This window comes from Camponotus vicinus, unplaced genomic scaffold (assembly GCF_025532165.1).
Source record: "Camponotus vicinus isolate PSW18456_S1 unplaced genomic scaffold, iyCamVici1.0 SCAF_2, whole genome shotgun sequence".
Taxonomy (NCBI): domain Eukaryota; kingdom Metazoa; phylum Arthropoda; class Insecta; order Hymenoptera; family Formicidae; genus Camponotus; species Camponotus vicinus.
In genome coordinates, this window is record NW_028141956.1 from 9,956,055 (window position 1) to 9,969,511 (window position 13,457).

The 13,457-nt window shown below is 35.8% G+C and overlaps 1 protein-coding gene across 2 annotated transcripts in view; it reads left to right on the top strand.

Moving 5' to 3' along the window:
- The window catches only part of Pxb (putative Hedgehog signaling attenuator pxb), a 377,459-nt gene that overhangs the window by 103,091 nt on the left and 260,911 nt on the right, over positions 1 to 13,457 (top strand). Inside the window, exons 1-2 of one of the 2 annotated variants that reach the window (XM_083089604.1) lie at positions 1,144 to 1,265; positions 1,655 to 1,698. The exons of the other annotated variant lie outside the window; for it this stretch is intronic. The gene's annotated coding sequence lies outside the window, so the exon portion shown is untranslated. Of the gene's footprint in view, positions 1 to 1,143; positions 1,266 to 1,654; positions 1,699 to 13,457 lie in introns of those variants that run through there. 2 annotated transcript variants of the gene reach the window in all.

Consider the following 13,457-nt stretch of genomic DNA (forward strand, 5'->3'; position numbering starts at 1 on the left):
ATTTGCGCTAATCAATTGATTAACTCCCGCGATAAACGATAAAAATATATCGCGATGTTGGCTATTTGATTCGAATAACGAAAAAGCATAATATCGGTTTTTGATACTCGTGATTTATATGTTCGAAACGCGCGCGACGTGACATAACGTGACGTAATACGACGCGACGCGACGCGACGCGCAATTCACGTGCTACGCAATTTTTGGACGCCATTTCGTTCTTCGATATCAGTCGTCGCGTTAATTTACGAGACGTCGCGAGTGCGAATCGCAGCTTGGCCGCAGTTCGCGATATTCTTTCGCCGTGATATACCAAAGTGCGTGTTTTGTAACAATGTCGCGAGTGCCATATAAAGTGTCGCGCGATTATAACCTATCAAACTGTTTTCGCGATTGTACGTGATTTTCGGATAGTCTATCTTAATTACCTATTGACTCAATTTCATGACTCGTACGAAGTGAAGTTGCTAGTTTCAAACTTTCCGATCATTAGCCAGGTGTCGGTGAGAGAGAACGGATCGACTCGAAACGCGAGTTAGACGTCTGTATGTATTTAATCGATAAATGTAGTAACTCGATTCAATATTTAATCGCGCATCATAAATTCCGCACATCTACATCGGGAATATATTAAGGGGTGCATTTCGCAAGATTCATTTCAAGATGAATTTATTACGCGAGCAATCGGTCACGAGAGAGCGGTGATCATATTTTTCCAGTATTCTTTACTCCGCGGGAATGTATCTTTAATCTGAACTCTCGTCCATCATTTATTCATTTATATCATTGTGCAGGAGAGGGTAATCGTATTAAAACGGGAGAATGCATCATTTCTTATTCAAAGTGCGAAAAGTACACGAAAGTGCGGTTAGGTTAGGAGCAACAGGTGTAGCGTCGCCGCGACGTGACGTAACGTGACGTAACGCGACGCGCCGCGAAGCGACGCGCAATTTACGTGCTACGCAATTTTTCGACGCCATTCCGTTCTTCGATATCAGTCGTCGCGTTAATTTACGAGACGAGACGTTAATTCGCGAGTGCGAATTGGCCGTAGTTCGCGATATTCTTTCGCTGTGATTAGCAAAGTGCGCGTTTTATAACAATGTCGGGATTAATATCGCGAGTATCGTATAAAGTATCGCGCGATCATAATCTATCAAACCGTATTTTCGCGAGTGATTGTGTGTGAAATGTGAATACCATAAAGAAGTGAGAGAGGAGGAGGTGGCCAGGGAGGCATCGGGCATCGGTAGAGCAATCATGAGGTGATTACTTATTATTATTTACTTATCATTATTACTTGTAGAATTACAATTGCTTGTGTAATTACTTTGCTCCGCATTAGTGTGTTATTTTTAACAATGTCTATAATACAGATAAAATATTTTATATTTGAAATATAAATTTGAGATATAAATTTAAAATATTTAATATTTTATAGACTCATATAAATTTATATATGCTATGTGTGTGTATAGATAGATAAAATATTTTCAATATGCGTTTAAGATTTATAATTACTTACATTTAAAGAAATTTCTTTATACAAATTTGTGTTTAAAAAAACGGAATTTTTTTTCTAAAATTATTTAATTTTTAAGAATATTAATTATTTCTGATTCTACTATAATTTGAATATATTTATAATTTACAGGACAACGTTTACATTTTCTCACTTTGCTACGACGCATCATATGGGTGAGTGTTTTAAATTTTATTTTTTATTTCATTCTTTATATTATTCAGGTTATAAACTTTTTTATTGATTTATGTTTTATTGAATATGTATAAAGATATTAAAATTAATAAATATATTTAAATTTTGAAAATGAGAGAAAATAGCTAATAATATATCAGTCAAAAATAAGAAAACTATAATTAATATATTTTAAATATATATTGTTTTTTACACATTATCATTATTATTTGTAGAAACACATATAGTATACATAAAAAACTACCATAATATATAACATATATACATATTAATTAAAACAATGCATTGTAACATATACAAAATGTATAATTTTATTTTGATGCACACATCTAACGTTGAATATATCTTTGCGTCAAAGAACACAAAATGTTAATTAAACAAAATAATCAACTAAAAAAGTTAAAAGTTATTAACATTTATACAACTTATTTTTAGATTTTAATATTAGTAGTTTTAATATTATTTTTGAAATTATATTTTTGAATACTCTGTACCTTACATTTTTTAATTCTCTTTTTAAAATACAAAATGTATTCTTTGCAATAAATAATAGAATTATTAACTTTAAATTGAACAAAGTGTGGTGTGTGTTTAATTTGAATTCAAATATAATTAGATGATCTCTATTGATAAAATAATAAACCATAGCAAACCATAATAATGGTTTTAATAGAAAATTAAATTATCTCTCCTGTTAATCCTGTAATCCTGTTTAAGAGAGCATTGCTCGTTATTAATTAAATTAAATTAATGAATGAATTATCATTTCTTAAAGTAAACTAAAATTAACACTGTTTTCAAATCAAGTCTCTTTTATTAATGTGCTTTTATGTTAGGAAAAAATATGCACATTATTAACAATTTTATCTCTAAAATAAAGCTTATAATACATGAAAAATTATTATTGTATAAAATTATAATCGTTATCTTTCTCACATCAATTTTAGTAGAATTTATATCATTATTTGCTATCTATCAATATATCTATAATACGTAATATGAGAGAGTAGAATTTTATATTTTAAGAATAAAGAAAGACATAGTTTCATGCAATACATGATAAAATTGTTATTAAGAAAATTACATGTTATTTCCGTCAAATTTATTTCGCTTTATTGCTCAGATTTTATCTGAAATATATATCATCGTTTTCCTTAAAAACAATCATTTCATCATGTATAATTCGTCGATAAGAGATGCCATTATAGCTTACCTTTATCTAAGTGAAAGCTCTAAGAGAATTTCCTCGAGGATCCGATCGAGGATCGATACTCGAACACGATCAGTTGCAAGAGAGACTGCGAAATCGCTGGAGAGTAGTTAATATTACGTTGATGGCATGCTGCAATTCGATCTCGATGATCAACGAGAAATTCTGACCAGTTAGAGTACGGTATGCTGCTGTTGATCGGATAACACCGTGTCTGTCTGTCAAGATCTCGGTACTAAATTCTGTCTGTTTCGCGGTCACTACGTCGGGGCTTGGGAAATTCCAGAAATCGAACATAGTAATATATTCAGGAATAGCAAGCCTCAGCTTGATGATAAATATTCTGATATTGTTAAGTTGAAAAATAATAAAAGCAATTATAATACAGGTTGTACCAAAAAGCTCTGTGTATCTTGATAAAATAGAAATTGGATTTCAAAAACTTTAAATTTTTTAACAACACATGAGAAGAGAGTATTAATAATTAATTAATTATTATATTATATATTAATAATTTAAAATTATTGAAAATTTTATATTAATAATTATATTAATAATTTTAAATTATTAAAAAATTTTTTTAGAACTTTTTAGATACATAATCTCTTAACAGGATATTAATCAAAATTACGTTCTCTTTTATAAAAAGTTCGCAAAAAAATTTGTTTAATGTCACTTATCAAAATTTCTTATATCGTTAAAAAATTTATTTAAAATCCTATTTTATTATATAAAATAAACAGATGCTTTTGAAATATATTCTTATTAATAGATTATGAATAATCTGCATTATATGAGTAATATAATTCAACCTCAAAGATAATTAATTTATAAAATAAAGGTCTACATATGTATTATATATACAATTCAATTATTACATATAGAATTTCAAACTTTTTATTTATTTTTTTTTGCACGGAGAGTCAATGTTTAATCGATTGTTCCAATCTTTTGTCTATTTGATAAAATTCTATTAAAATTCTATCACAAATTTGAATAACGGGAAACTTGTACATTGCGTGGGATTAACGTGAGAGTGTCGAAACTAGACGACTTTATCAGAGGGAGGATAAGCGAGGGAAAGTGAAAGAGTAGATTTACCGAAGGTTCAATTATCCGTGCGCGCGTTATCCCGATCTCTTTTTTTCGGCAACGCGGATTTACACCGCGTCGGACAAAAGCTCCTTGGGTCTCGGGCTTATCGGCGAATAAAAAGGCGGTTATCTGTGCACACGTACGCAACACGCGCGCGCTAACTACATCGAGATTTCAGATAACGTTTTAATAGGATTAGAAGGCGATCGTAAGCGTAGTCGTCGTCATCTAAATGGTTATCCTTTGCTCCGGTGGCGACCTTCGGTTTTTTAGGCGATTCAGTGAAGGATTCCCTGCTATACATGATTTTCTCGAAACTCTGATATTTGGGATGACTATTTTGTAAAAATATAAATATTTAAATTGAAATTGCGCGATATCTCGTTAAAATATGGGACAAGTTCCAGACACAAATTATTTTTAATTATATAAAATTTGCAGATAATGGTACCAAGTTATAAATAAATAAATCATAAATGTATTTATTAATGAAATAAATACTGACTCCATAAATTATTACGTAATAATAGTAATTCATATTTCAGTTTTTATAAGATTATTAATAAATTATAACTAGCCATTGTATAATTTACTGTACCATGCCCAATTTATTTAGAATAAGATTTTCTTATGATGAAATTTCTAAATAAATTTATATTTTCCAAATTTAATTATTATAAATGTTAAATATCTTTCGCATAAGCGGGAACAACTTTCTCCATTTTTATCTCCAAGAAGAAGGGGGAATCGCATCTTGAATAAAAACATCGAATTCTTGAGCCATTTTGTGAAGCATATTCCGATCATTCACGGGGAAAGCGAACGCAGCTGAGCATGCAGTGGATTGCCGAGTGGGTTAGAAAAGGAACTCAGAGGAATGAAATTTTTTCCGGATGCACTTTGAACATTTCGCATCGTTTGACCGATGAATCTCTTTGTCAAGCCCTCTTAGAGACCAAGGAATATGATTGATATACATCGTTCTCCCACGATTGCACCAACATTGCCAGAACCATTATAAATCATATTGCCGAGGCAACATGAATATCAGAAATGAAATCGTTAATTCCAAAATTATTTCAGAATTTAATCAGTGAATAAAGATTTCATCGGCTGAAGAGAAAGTTATAAGAAAAGAAACGAAGAAAAAGGGCAATTAATCCGTGGGAAAGGAAACTCGAGAAAAAAAGAAGAGGAAACGAACGATAGGACGAAGACGCTTGCTATCAATTTTAAAGTATCCTTGGGAACAGGATAACCAGGAAAGAAAGAGTAGAAAGAAAGAAAAAATATGGCGGCAAAGGAGAGGAAAAAAAGAAGATAGAAAGAGCCTGAAAGCGGAGATCTGATATCTGCGATTCACGGCGAGAGAAAGGCCGGGAACTTTTAAAAGTTATTTAAATTAAATAGACTGCGAAGCCGCGTTGCACGGGAAAGAAGGTGAGAGAGAAGACAGAAAGCAACACAAGAACGAGATAAGAACTGATTGGGAGAGACATAGGAAGGTAGTCTCGACGGTATTGATAACGACAACATATCTGGGTGAAAAATAAACGAAGAAAGAAAAGTGATAGAGACGAAAAGGTGCGTCGTCCTTGATTCCCCTCTCTTCCTTTTAATCGATCTCGTATCCTCAGGGCGCGAATACGCGGGAAGGGGATAAGGATACCCTTGGAAGAGACGCGAAGGGTCTCCCTTTGCACTTGCTATCTCGTATCTCATTTCGTTCTTTTCGATCCCTCGGAAAATGTAAAGTGGATGTGGGAGAATACAGAGAAGTCTGATAATAACTCCCCTTAATGCTTTTTTACTAGCACATCCTTCCCAGATGGGAACGGCCGTTAATATTCGTGAAACTGCCGTTCTTTGCGGCGTTTCCTTCGACGTTTTACACGGAATCACAAGAGGGTCGGTGATTCTTCATGGGTTGTGTTCGCTCTATGGTGAATTCCCGCGATTCTCTTCGAAAAAGCGCCCAAAATCCATCGCTCGCGGCAGAATGATGAGGGATTATAAATCTTATGAATGGCCTATGAATCGCTCGTCAGGAATTTTAAATGGCAATGTTAGCTCATGAGAATCGCATATCATAAATTGCGATAGGATCAAGGACTTTCTTGTCTATATGAAAATTATTTTTTTATAATGTAGGAGCTTAACTTTTATTTATATTAACTTATTTATATTTTATATTTATATTTATATTTTATTACATTTTTATATTATTTTGATACGTTTTTCTCGAGAAAGAATTCGAGCGGCAAGAAAATCCTCTTCGAAATCTCTCAATAGTAATAAAAGCTTTCTATAACCGTTCTATGTTTTATTATCCACTGATCGCCCTTGATTCGTAAAATTCACGACTTTAGATTCCACGACGTATTAAGCGAAAAATCCTACGCGCTCTTCGCAGCGTCATAATGAAGAAAGACCGAAGACGATCGCTTTATCGTCGCGATTTCCGCAAACTTTGCGAAGTAATATCTATAAGGTCGAGGCTCTCGACAAAATTTATCGGGTGCCTCGTAAAACCTTCATTACGACCGAACTTCGTTATCCGCGACTTTCGCCTGCTCGCGAAGGATCACACCGAGCGAGTTGCGAGTGTTTGCTTATCCGAGTGACCTGACGGATCGATCGACCGATTTTAAACTCGTGCTTAGGTTCGCAAAGAGAGCAAGCATTAAATTTCACGATAAAAGCAGAAAGCGATCTGTGTGCATCATGCTGCATCCTGTAGCGCCGACTAGCTCCGGTTACATCCAAGTTTCGGAGATGACGGACAGGCTACCGAAACTTCGGTATTGTTTTATCTTTCATGTTCCTCCATCTTGGAAAACTCTCATACCCGTTTTTATTATACTCTTTCGCGAGCGGCGTAAAATGTTTAACTTTATTGATAGCATAGGGATAATCTTTTATAATTGCAGTAATTATTCTACATGTTTCTTTAATGATTTTTGAAGCAAAAGAATGTTTTTTCAAAAAATATATTTCTTATTATTTTTCAAAATTCTTTTCTAAAAATTAATTAATAATTAAACTAATAATAAAAAAAATTATATTTATATGCATTTTTTTAGAATAATTAAAATATCGTTATTAGAGTATCATTTTATCATTTCATTTGATAAAAGATATACTGTATATTGTATGCCATATTACATGTAATATATACTGAATGTTTCAAAGGAATAAAATTAAGATTAATCTCTCTTGGTTCCTCTTTTGTATCATTTTATGATACGACAAGATTACTTTTTGTTCACTCAAACATTCCCATCATGACTTTGTCTGGCACGAGAGATGTACCGGGTTAAGAAAAAGAGACGAATGCCGAGGAAGTCGACAAAGATACCGCTGGTCGCAGATGCACTTTTTGCTACACACGTTCGTTAACCCGCCGGGGCAATTAAGACAATTAATATGACAGTCCTGAGCGCGAATTTACCGTATTGGTACATTCCAGTAGTGCCTGTTTGTCGTTGGTTCACTTTGCTACGTCTCGTCGTGGACATTAAAGATTAATTAACATCTGACTCAAGTGGTCACCGACCTCTTAAATAAATTCTTACCGTATCACTCTGGTGCTTAGTGACTTGAACAATGTAATAGTCTCTTAATAAGTGTCTTCAGGAACCTCGAGTTCTTTTTCTCTATCTCGTAAAATAATTTATTGCTCCAAAATCAAATCATAAAATTCCTTTAAATTCTTTTACCGCCTGAAATCAATGTATTTATTTTTACATCAAATTGCATCTCTCGTAAAAAAATAGATCTTTAAATAAATATTATATTTTTATATTTATGTGTAGAAATATTTTTATATATTAAATATTTTTTATATAATATTTATATTTTTTGAAATGCTTCAATGCTTTTTTTTATAATTAAGATAACAGCGACCTTAAATAATTTCGGGGCTCCCAAAGGGAGGACGACGACGCTATGTTGGAATGTTGATTAAGTCGTAATTTCCGCTCAAGTGCGAGGAAGAAATGGCGATTGCTAATAACGTACTGATACGGATAATAAGGATAATCGATAGAAGGAGAGTAGAAGGGGAGAAAGAGAGAGGAAATGCAGTAAATGTCTGGGCAGACATCTGCCACGCACGTATGTTAGGTCTCGCACTATCTTAACGGTAGGAACTACTCCGTTGGAATAAATGTAGGAAGATAGCCAAATTTGGTTGCAGAAGACAATCTAACTTTACTACCTTTTAAGTAACATCAATTCAGCAGGTGGTTAAGCATTAGGACGGTAGTAAAACCGGATTTATCGGGTCTCGGCGCGTTCATTATAACTACTCGCTCCGCGTTGTAAAACTGAAATTAGCTCTGCATTTTTACCACTCGTGACGGCTCATAAATCGGTTCTCGCGCATCGTGGTGTGCATTTGAACGAAATGGTTAGACAAGATCGAACATTATATAATTAAATTGAATTATATAATAATAATTGAATATTATCTCGGGAATATAAATTGCTATAAAAAGCTCGTGAATCTAATAACAGAGAATATGTTATTCTGCATTTTACATATTTAAAGAGTTTTTTTTTCAATTGATTATATGCTCTTTTATTCAAACAATCAATTATACAAGAATTTAATTGATTAAAAAACTTAATTGATTATTAATTATACATGGTTGTCAGAAAATGTACGATTTATTTTCGAATTATCGAATTGTGTCACGATGATATAACAGGTCAGTAGTCCAAATACGTCGCGACATTTCGCGAGACAGGTCGGTTATGATCAGGACCCATCAATCGTTAATTTCCTCGACGTCACCGAACGAAAGGGCAAGTGCGAAATGCGCTCGTCGTTCGAGGGGCTATCTCTGCACCGGGAGTGGTGATGCAAAATGTCAGCAGGGGAAAAGCGGGAGGGTGGTGACGGTGGCGGTGGGGTAGCAACCGCCTAGTAATTTATGACGCAAGTTTTGATATACTGCGCGTTTAGGGTGGAACTTTAAAATATTAAAATAGCCGCGGCGAGATACGATGGAGGCTCGAACCGCGACGGGAGATTTATCATGCGCGGCAGATACCGGACCGTATATATACCGGGTGCGACACAGCAGCAGCGGGACGCATCGTTCCCCTTCTGCCGCCCTTCCTCCTTCCCCCCCTTTGCATCGCGCAACCTCTCTATCCGGCCCCGTCGTCGTGCATCATGAATACATCGACCGGTTCAGCATCGCGATGCGATTTCGATCGGGAATCCAACCGCGTGCATCGCTTTAAAATCTGCCCGCTACGAGATTTCGATCGTTATCGGGATGAAATGTCGATCGGATAAACGCTCGAAAGAGGAGCGATACACATCGCATCATTTCGATCGCGATAAATTAAACAATTTATGCATATTGTACCGATCTGAGATATTAATGGTGTTCGAGACGTGGTCTTTTTTGTCGTAGTATTAATATTATTCGCAAAGATAATATCGCGCGAGAAAATATTTTTCTTATCGACCTAGTTATTATGTTATAAAAATGTAAGAATTTTAGTGTCTGAGAAATTTCATTGTTTCATATTTTATCTAGTGAACTTGGATTAAAAGTTAGAACGTGATTATGCAATATAGGCATAAATATATAAATAATATAATTTCCATATATATAGTTTCCAGAAAGTATTGAATAACGTTCTAACAAAGTAATTATCGTGCAAAACCGCTGTGCAGCTGACGAAACTTTAATTATATCATAACCATAATACGATATCCGGTTCGAGTCGATTAATCGCGAAAAAAGAGTTAATAGCGAGCGTGAAAGACGGTAACCCCATCGAACGTTTGTGTATTCGGACTCAGGCGGAAACCCTGAAAAAAAAAAATCGTTCGGTTTCGGAGGACGCAATCGATAATCGCCGACGATAAGTCATATGAATCACGTGTCAGAGTGCGCGGTCTTCATATTATGCGCCCCCTTCGCAGTCGATAATAGATCGGGAAAGAGAAAAAAAAGTCGGTCGCATCCATGGTTGAGGGGTGCGTCCGACCCCGAAGCGCATCCCAACGACGGCATGTGGGGCCGCATATGGCGCGTGGCTTCCTATTGTTAAGGCCGCGGCTTACCTAACTGACTTTATGGTCGACCGTATTTTCAGGATGAATCCGGGGCGGTGGCCTCTCCCGGGGACGCGCGGGACATGTGCGCAGGTGTCACGGATCGATAATCGTATCGTTCGATATATTCTCGAGCTCCCTTGTTTTTATTTATCAATAAAGTACGCGAAAAAAAATTTCCACTATCGCGAGTTTTCCTCTCTCTCTCTCTCGTGTTATAAAATATAAATTTACTTCGCAGAATATATGAGGGTCCTTCGATTTCGACGCGTAAACATTTTCGGCGATTATACGGTTTCCCATGTTTCCCCTCGCGAATACAATCGCGATTTATTTAACGTGTCGAGTAATGATTTTCATCAAACTCGTCTTTGACGGGGAAATACGTGTTGCGGGGTGAACGCAAACGTTCGCGCTCGTGTCCGAGATAAAACATTCAGCTTTATATTGCCATCGGAAAAGCTCGACGGGCGTCGAACACCCCCGCCCGTCCGTCCGTCCGTCCGTCGCTCACTTTTCGCTAACATTTCTGCAATTAAAACGATCGATTAACGCGGCGTGCTCATTCACCGTATTCGCGCGATCACGCTGATTTCGGGTGCCGTGATATTCATTTAAATGGGATCACCCGATAAGCTGGTGCTAACGTGAAAATTTGACGTAGATGTTCGTTGACGCGCGTTGCGTCGAGCTGATCGAGGGTGTAAATCGATTGCTTGTTTTTGTTGAGCAAACATCGGTTTACGCAAATGGCCGCTACCATTTACGTAAATGACTTTAAAGGCCGAAGCGATAAATTCTCGAGCGTCGAAAGAAACTTTTGGTTTTTCCCTCGATGTCTCGACGCTTTGCACGAAACATAGCAAAAACTGAGGGAGTTAACAGTGCTGATAATATCTTGATTAAATATTTTATAGTATTCTGTACAAAAGTATTTAACAACTATAATGGGTAAAATTAATCTCACTACAGTCGCTGAGAGAGAATATAATTAAACAATATTCAATTTCTAACACTTTGGAACAGTTCTGGAGGAGAGGAAAGAACTTTCATTTTACACGTAAAAGTTACTCGGCAAATTTGCGCAAGATAAACGAGGATAATCTGAGGTTTCCAAAGGCCAATCTTTCAGGGAAAGTTATTGAGGAAAGTTTTCACGTTATCGAAAGTTGTGTTGCCTCGATGTTGAACGAACGGAAACGCAAGTCGATCGACTGCCAATTAAACGCGCTCGTCGATGTTGTTACATAATAATCTTCTTGTCAGGCAGGGGTTCAATGAGAGCCGATTAAATCTTAAACATAATGATCTGCGACCCGATTATGATCATTATTCATTAAAGCACGCGACGCCTTAAGGCTGCGCTAGTTTCAACGCGCGCTTTGTTGTAGTTAACTTTTAATCCCATTTTGACATCGTCCAAACGACGAATCCTGTCATTGCAAACTGCGTTATTAATCGATAAAAGAACATTGACGTTAAAAGTGTAATACGCTTAATTAATTATACGGATTCCCGTATAATTATCGCGTTTAGCTTTTAATGACGGTTACTTAGACAAATTTTTTTATTATATATTTCTTTTTGAGAGAATAAAAAAAAGAGACACTTAATATAATAGAAACTGTACAGATAATAAAAAAATTAAATTATTTTTTATATGTAATTATTTTTAACAGTTTAATTAAACATTTTTTTTATATTTTTATTGTCTCACTCTGTGATAACAATATCTTTAAATTTATTAAATAAATTAATTAATGCTGATTATTCATTAAGTGGATTAAGAGAATTATGGGTGTCTTAAAATTATTTCGAATTTTAGGAGCAAAATTTTGTTTATACAAAAAACAGAGAGAGAAAGAAAACAATATATTTTCGACGCTTTTTATAATTCTATGATTCGAAATTGCGTGGTTCTTCAATTTATCGCTTACATTTCACAGAGGTTCGCGCTCTGAAAATTCTTGTCGTTGATATCTCGCAACAGGCAGACAGTCGCGGTGTTTCACCGCGGAATGGACGTTATTTCGGGCGTTACGAGTAACGCTCGCGCCGCATCGAAATTCGCGTAAATCAAAGCGCCGCGAAATTCGAGTCATCCGTATATTACGCGGGAAAACTGCTCCTGTTTCCCAGGGAATTCGATTTATCGCTCACAGCCGGGACAGTTGCTATCGGATACTACTAGCTGCACCGCCAACAACCGGAGCCGTCGTATCGCGCCCGCTAAAACACATCAGCGCGGAAAATCTCCGAACCAGAGGCCGCTCGTCGACGCGAGGAATGAGCCATGAAAGCCGAAGTATGAATGCTGAGGGTCCTCGTCCCTGAGTCACGGGGCAAGCACCTCCCGGCATAGCAATCAGTGATTCTCTTGAAAAGACGAAAACTGGGACGTGGGGCATTTAAATTATGCATTCCTCTCGTCGACGAAGACGAGTCGCGGAAGCTGGAACTCCGCGGAGGACACGGTGGAGGAAACGGTAGGGGAGAATGCGAGAAATCGTGCTTGCATAAAACGCAATGCACGAATCGATAGAGCTCTACAATTCGCAGAAGATATACGCGATTTCTGAAACATATTGCACATATGCTCGTGTTTCAATATTAAATATGTTCGAGATATAAACGTTGCTTATAAGCTTTATTAATTTTAATGATAAGCCATTTTTCAGTCTAAGCATAAGGATGTCGTGTATCTATATTGTATTAATTTTTTCTCTTAAATTTGTTAAAAATTATATTGAAACATTTTTCGTGGAATGTCAAAAAAGAACTGAAAAATATATACAATCTAAATTAAGTTTATTGTTATGAACGAAAAAGAGTTGTAATGGGGTGAAGCCTCGAGGAAGAAGACAAAAGAAAGAAATCGCACTTGTATAAAATGCACGACGTTGTCTTATATGAGCGATTTCCTGTCAGAACATCGTTGAATATATCGTGATGTATCCTTAGAAACACTGAACTTTTGATTACAATAGAATGCATCATGCAATTCCTTTATCAATTGCACTCGGTCGCATTTGACGATGCATTTACGGAATTCTTCATCTCATCGTTATTATCGAAAGATAAAAAGAAACTCGTAATCAAAGTTGAATGAAAGTGGAAGAGCATGAATGTAAATAAAAAAAATGTTCATTCGAAGGTGATTCAATTTTTTTCGCGCTAATTTGCACGACAGCTTGTTTAACATTGATTTTATGTACACTTTGGAGGTCCAAGCTTAATCGCTTGACCCCATCTACAATTATAATTCGAGAGATGCTCCCGAGTGCTCGCGGATAAGCGATACGCGGATGAGTAATGAGATAACGGGATTAACGTTATAAATTAACTACTTATTTATT